We start from the raw sequence: 7275 nt of genomic DNA, 5'->3' as shown, positions 1-7275 counted from the left end.
TAACAATCATATCACATTTTGCCTTAATTAAACCATTGGTTTTAAGGTAGTTATTACTTCAGTGATTAATACAAATAATACTGCAGTACACATATACATTTTCCCGTTATATTCAAATTGTGATCTTTTCACATAAAGGGTAATATAAAACTATGTTTTGGTAATGATAGTCATACTTGAGAAAAGCTTTCACTTTTACAAAGAGACAAACATACAAAACAATCGGGTCTTGGTAGAAGACTACTTTTTATACTAGTAGAAAATATAGGATTTTCTAGGAGTTTTCAAACATATACAAACATTTACATTGTTCAATTACAAACATTTTCATAAAACTTATACAAACATTTTCATAGAACTTTGTTCTAACATCATTTTTTAAACTTATAGTTGAAAGATGCCTCCCCGGAGGTCAACAAGGCGTAATTCTCCGATTACTCCAACTCAAACACCAACTCCTCCTTCACAATTTGATACGGCAGCTCTTAATGTTGCGGTAGCTGCGGCTGTTGCTACCGCCATGGCACAATATCACAACAATCAAGGAACTAGTGGAGGTGGAACAGTCGTTCATTCCACGCAAGGTGACGTCGTCGTGCACTCGTGAGAGTGCACTTATAAAGACTTCACCAACTGTAAGCCCCAAACCTTCAATGGGATCGGTGGAGTCATTGCGTTGTCGCAATGGTTCGAAAAGACGGAATCGATCTTTGAGATCTGTTCTTGTACTGAAGGAAACAAAGTAAAATTTGTTGCATGCACCTTCAGTGATAGAGCCCTGTCGTGGTGGAATAGCCATGTCAAGTCTCTAACCTTAATAGTGGCAAATGTTATGGGCTGGGAAGCTCTTAAAGGGCTGATGGTTGAAGAATATTGCCCGAGGGGCGAGGTTCAGAAGATGGAACAGGAACTCTCGAGTCTGACCATGAAAGGCTCCAACATAGTGGCATACACTGCCAAATTCAGCGATCTGGTGGTACTATGCCCCAATATGGTTCCCACTGAGGGGAAGAAGATTGAGAGGTACATTTGGGGGCTAGTGCCTCCATTTCAGGGGAATGTCTTAGCTTCAAACCCCACTACTTTCGATAGTGCCAAGCGACTGGAACAGAGACTCATTGATCACGGAGTCTCTACCCCGACAACGACAACAACCCTGACTATCCCAGAACCCTCCAAAGCCGCTGACAACAAGCGGAATTTCTGGGATAACAAGAAGGGAAAATCAGTGCAGAACTCTGCCAAGAAGCAACAAGTGGTGGTTGTTAATGCCGTGATTGTACCTGGTGCTACAACGCCAATGAAGTTGTATACCGGAAATTTACCCAAGTGCAATAAATGCACTTTCCATCATAATGGTGCCTACCGGGAAATGCAGTGCGCTAACTGCAATAGAAAAGGGCACACTGCCCGATTCTGCAAGGCTCCGGCAAGGCCAATTAACCAAGTCCCTGGCATGGGTGCGGGCCAGGCTTGCTATGGTTGTGGCGAGGTTGGTCATTTCAAGAGAGACTGCCCGAAGGTAGGAAATGCTGGCGGAGTGGGAAGGATTCTGGCGTTAGGCCACGAGGAAGTCGTAGCTGATCCTACGATAGTTATTGGTACGTTCCTCCTCGATAATTCATATGCCTGTATTCTATTCGATAACGGAGCAGAGAGAAGCTTCGTAAGCCATAAATTTGTTCACTTACTTAAACAAAAACCAAGTGCACTAGAGGAATCATTTACTCTAGAAATGGCAAACGGGAAAACGGAAAGTATTAATTGCATATACCTAGGTTGTACACTAACTCTAGATGGTCATTCTTTCCAAATAGACCTCATGCTTGTCTCAATTAAAAGTTTCGACGTCATAATCGGCATGGATTGGTTAATTCATCGTCGCGCCGACATTATGTGCTTTGAAAAGCAGTTCGTCTTAACCTCCCTAACAATGAAACTCTAGTTATCTACGGCGACAAATCTAGTACGAACCTTCGCATCATTTCGTGTATCCAAGCTCAGAAGTGCTTGCGAAAGGAATATCATGCATTCCTTGCACACATCGTCGATACGAGTCAAGAAGTGAAGCAAATTCAGAACATTCCAGAAGTACGCGACTTTCCTGACATCTTTCTAGAAGAACTATCGGGATTACCACCGCAACGCCAAGTCAAGTTCAGAATCGACTTAGTGTCAGGGGCTACTCCCGTAGCCAAATCTCCATATCGTCTGGCACCGACAGAGATGCAGAAACTTTCCAGTCAGCTTAACGAACTTCTCAAGAAGGGATTTATTAGGCCAAGCTTCTAACCATGGGGAGCACCAGTCTTGTTCGTCAAGAAGAAAGACGGATCGTTTCGTCTGTGCATCGACTATAGAGAACTCAACAAACTTACCATTAAAAATCGTTATCCCCTACCCCGAATTGACAATTTATTTGATCAACTTCAAGGAGAAAATTACTTCTCAAAGATAGATCTATGATTCGGATATCACCAGTTACGAGTGTTAGAGGAGGATGTTCCCAAGACATCCTTCCGAACTTGTTATGGACACTACGAGTTTGTAGTGATGCCATTTGGATTAACCAACGCACCAGCTATATTCATGGATCTAATGAATAGGGTGTGTCGTCCTTACTTGGATCAGTTCGTCATTGTATTCATCGATGACATACTTATCTACTCTCGAAGTAAGGAGGAGCATAGTCAACACCTACGAAGAGTCTTAGAAACATTACGATTGGAGAAGCTCTATGCGAAGTTCTCTAAGTGCGAGTTTTGGATTCGAAGAGTCGAATTCTTGGGCCACGTTGTTAGTGAAAAGGGAATTCACGTGGACCCTTCCAAAATCAAGGCCATTGAGAATTGGTCAGCACCGAAGACACCTACATAAATTCATCAATTTCTAGGTCTCGCTGGCTACTATCGCAGGTTCATACAAAATTTTTCTAGCATCACTAAGCCGCTTACTACACTGACCCAGAAAGGTGTGGCCTTTGACTGGGAAGAGAAATAAGAGAAGGCGTTCCAAACGCTGAAACGAGCCTTATGCACCGCACCAATACTATCCCTCCCAGAAGGAATAGAAGACTTCGTAGTCTATTGCGATGCATCCAACTAAGGGCTCGGATGTGTTCTGATGCAACGAGGTAAGGTCATCGCCTATGCCTCGAGACAGCTGAAGACACACGAGGTCAACTACACCACACATGATCTTGAGTTAGGAACAGTTGTGTTTGCTCTAAAGATCTGGAGACACTATATGTACGATACGAAAACCACTATCTTTACAGAACACAAAAGCCTTCAACACATCTTTGATCAGAAGGAGCTCAACATGAGACAACGACGGTGGGTCGAGCTACTCAATGACTACGAATGCGAAATTTGTGATCATCCCGGCAAGGCCAACGTAGTAGCTGATGCCCTAAGTCGGAAAGAATACTCTGGTCGTAGAGTCAAATCATTGACTATGACTATCCATTCACACTTGTCCACACAAATTAAGGAGGCTCAGCTTGACGCTTTGAAAGCTGAATATGTGGAAAGTAAATCCCTAAGAGGGATGGATAAGAACTTGGAAAGCAAGGGTGGCAGAGCGTTATATTTCATGGACCGAATCTAGACACCAAAACATGGTGGCTTCAGAGACGTGGTCATGACCAAGGCACACAACACTCGATATTCCGTTCACCCAGGTTCAGATAAGATGTATCTAGATCTTAAAAAGGTATACTGGTGGCCTAACATGAAAGCAGAGATTGCTACCTTCGTGAGTAAATGCCTTACTTGTGCAAAGGTTATGGTCAAATACCAGAAACCATCAGGTTTACTTCAGCAACCGGAGATACCAGAATGGAAATGGGAGCGGATTACTATGGACTTCATAACCAAGTTACCCAAGACAACGGGTGGACTTGATACCATTTGGGTCATCGTCGACAGATTGACTAAATCTGCGCATTTCCTACCAATCAAGGAAACTGACAAGATGAAGAAACTAACAAGAACATACATTAGGGAGATCGTACGACTGCATGGTGTTCCCATATCCATTATCTCTGATAGAGATAGTAGATTCACTTCGAGGTTCTGGCAGTCGCTACAAAGTTCCCTTGGAACGAGGCTGGACATGAGTACAACCTACCATCCACAGACCGACAGACAAAATGAGAGGACTATCCAAACCTTGGAAGATATGCTGAGATCCTGTGTGATCGACTTTAGGAAGGCATGGGATACTCATTTACCCCTTGTCAAATTTTCCTACAACAATAGTTACCACACGAGCATAAAGGCTGCTCCATTTGAAGCCCTCTATGGCCGAAAGTGCAGATCCCCTCTGTGTTGGGTTGAGGTGGGTGACACCCAGTTAGCTAAAGGACAAGTTCCTGATAGCACTCTCACGGGTCCGGAAATCATACAGGAAACGACAGAGAAGATCATTCAGATTCGTGAACGATTGAAAGCCTCTAGAGACCGTCAGAAAAGCTACGCAGACAAGCGAAGGAAACCTTTGGAATTCCATGTGGGAGACCGAGTCCTTTTGAAAGTCTCACCCTGGAAGGGCTTGATACGCTTCGAAAAGCGTGGAAAGCTAAATCCAAGATACATAGGGCCTTTCGAGATTCTTGCTAGAATCTGCCCTGTAGCTTACAAACTCAATATACCGCATGAACTCAGTAACGTACATCCTACGTTCCACGTCTTGAACTTGAAAAGTATCTGTCTGACGAGACTTTTGTAATCCCACTCGACGAGATTGAGATCAACAAGAGCCTAAACTTTGTGGAATAACCTGTAGAGATCATGGACCGAGAGGTCAAGCAAATGAAACAAAGCCATATCCTGATAGTGAAGGTTCGCTGGAACACCAAGCGAGGACTTCAATTCACTTGGGAGCGCGAGGATCAAATGAAACTGAAATATCCTCGTCTTTTTTACTTAGTTATTTGTAACTACTTATTTGCTTAAACTCTAATTTCGGGACGAAATTCCCTCTAACGGGGGGATGATGTGACAACTCGAAATTTCTATCTTATATCAATCCCTGCATTCAATCAAAGTCAAACTTTCAATTGCTAAATTGTAGCAGTTTTGGAGTCAGTTTGAGTGTTCTAAAGCCTAGTACTGCAAGAGATAACTGGAGAGAGGATACTTTAGGGTAAATTATGCATCATTTAAGTTCCAAAACTCCAAGAGTTTGGATTTTACGGCCCTAACATGGAGTTTACGGCCGTAAACTCTAGGGTATAAAGGTGACACTTGTCATTTTTGTCATTTCCAACCATTTTCAAGTCTAGGAACCATTTCTCTCTCAAGTATCATCACTAGATCTTCAACATAGTAAGTATTTTCTTCCTTGATTAGTTAATAATCATCACTATCTAGTGTTAATGATTTCATCCATGAAATCTCTTCATTTGATAGATAATCAAGTGTTCTTCATTTCACCAAGAACACACACTAGTGTTCTTGAGCCTTAAACACACTTTCAAGCTTCTACACTGTAAGTACTCTTGTCTTAGCTTGTTGTATGCTTGAATCAACTAGTTTACACTTAGAATTCATCAAGAAATCATGATCAAAAGGGAGTTTACGTCCAAAGAACCTTCTTGGGTCGTAAACTCTATTTAAGGGTCTAAGTGAGCCCTAATCTCTTCTCAAGCCTTAGGATCAAGTCTAAAACACTCCAATAATACGATAGGGACCTTAAAATTTGATTTGGTACAAGATACCATGAGTTTACAGACGTAAACTCATGGGGAAATGGTCCTTAGGCCGTGAACACTAGTTAGTGGTGCAATGGTGCCACCATTCCTTCCTAGGACTTAGACTTGATCATAGAACACTTCATATTGACTTATAAGACCTTAAACCACAACTTGATACATAGTACCATGAGTTTACGGCCGAAAACTCATGAGTAAATGGTCTTTGGGCCGTAAACTCATGTGGTTCATACCATATGGACCATAAACTCCCAAGTGAGGCCCTACACCCCTTATATGCAACCCTATGTGGTTTATGTTAGGTTTTGAGCATTCTAACACTCCTATGGTGTACATGCAACCCTATAAACCTTGGATCTATGTTTTCTCTATAATACATGCAAATAAGAACTTTCCAAGGCTTTAATCATAACTAGCATATTATGAAGTTCTTATACTACAAAGTACTAGTTAGATGACATACCTTTTGATGTAGCTTGATGTCTTCAAGCTTTAAGAGCTTAGCCCCAATAGTGTGGAAGCCTCAAGTGGAATCACAAATCACCAAGACACCTTGGAAGACTTTAGAGAATATGAATACTTGGTTCTCTCTTAGTGAAATCAGCTAGCCCTCTTAGTGTATCCACACTAGTGCCAATTTCACCAACCAAGGACATCTTTATATAGTGTGGAGGATTAGGGTTAAACCCTAATACCCATGACCTTTCATTTCCTAGGATCCATGGGTTAAACACTCCATGGACTATCCATGAAAGCTTAGCCCAACCTAAATGAACTTGGCCCATTCCATATATATAAGAGTCCATATTTAATTAGTTCCTTTTGATCACTTAATTAATTATAAATTAATTCTTGATCAATACTAATTAAATAATATGATTCCATATTAATATATTAGAACTTATAATATATTAATATTAATCATAAACATACTATTCTCAAAAGATTATCCATATAAATTGTGTCGGTGAAGTGCAACCCAAATGGACCATGCCGGGTCGGGTCAAGTACATACCAAATATAGTTATGGACTTAGACATTAATCCAACAGTCTCCCACTTGGATAAGTCTAAAACTATTATTGCGTATGACTTCAAACCTAACTGGCAATCGTAGCTCTTAAAGCCGCTGTCGAACTCTGATCTTGTTAACGACTTGTCCATTAGATAAGGGATCATATATTCCTCCATTCTAGATATCATATGGACTGAGACATGGATTATAATCATTCTCTCTGTCCATTTGTTGTTTCCTGATTTCCGATTTATGATGACTGACTAATTGAACAAATCAAATCAGTCCTGGCCCGGCCAAGCACTTCCATTTGTCATCATCAAATCATCGAGGGGCCCACAAATATCGCTTTTATCCCGAAGGTAAAAGGAATGGATAAACTTTGACGCATATGGCTTGTTCTACTACTTGTTGAATCATACACAAAGGCACATTTTATAGCACCGAGTTACCAAATGCGTTTTCGTGCAATCAATGTACAACCAACTCATATCTCTAGGTTTGAAGAATATAAGATATTATCGTCTCATGATCACTCGTGATAA

The sequence above is a fragment of the Lactuca serriola genome, chromosome 4 (genome assembly GCF_051521515.1).
Source record: "Lactuca serriola cultivar US96UC23 chromosome 4, Lser_US96UC23_V15, whole genome shotgun sequence".
Lineage (NCBI taxonomy): Eukaryota > Viridiplantae > Streptophyta > Magnoliopsida > Asterales > Asteraceae > Lactuca > Lactuca serriola.
Note: the sequence above shows the minus strand (reverse complement) of the source record.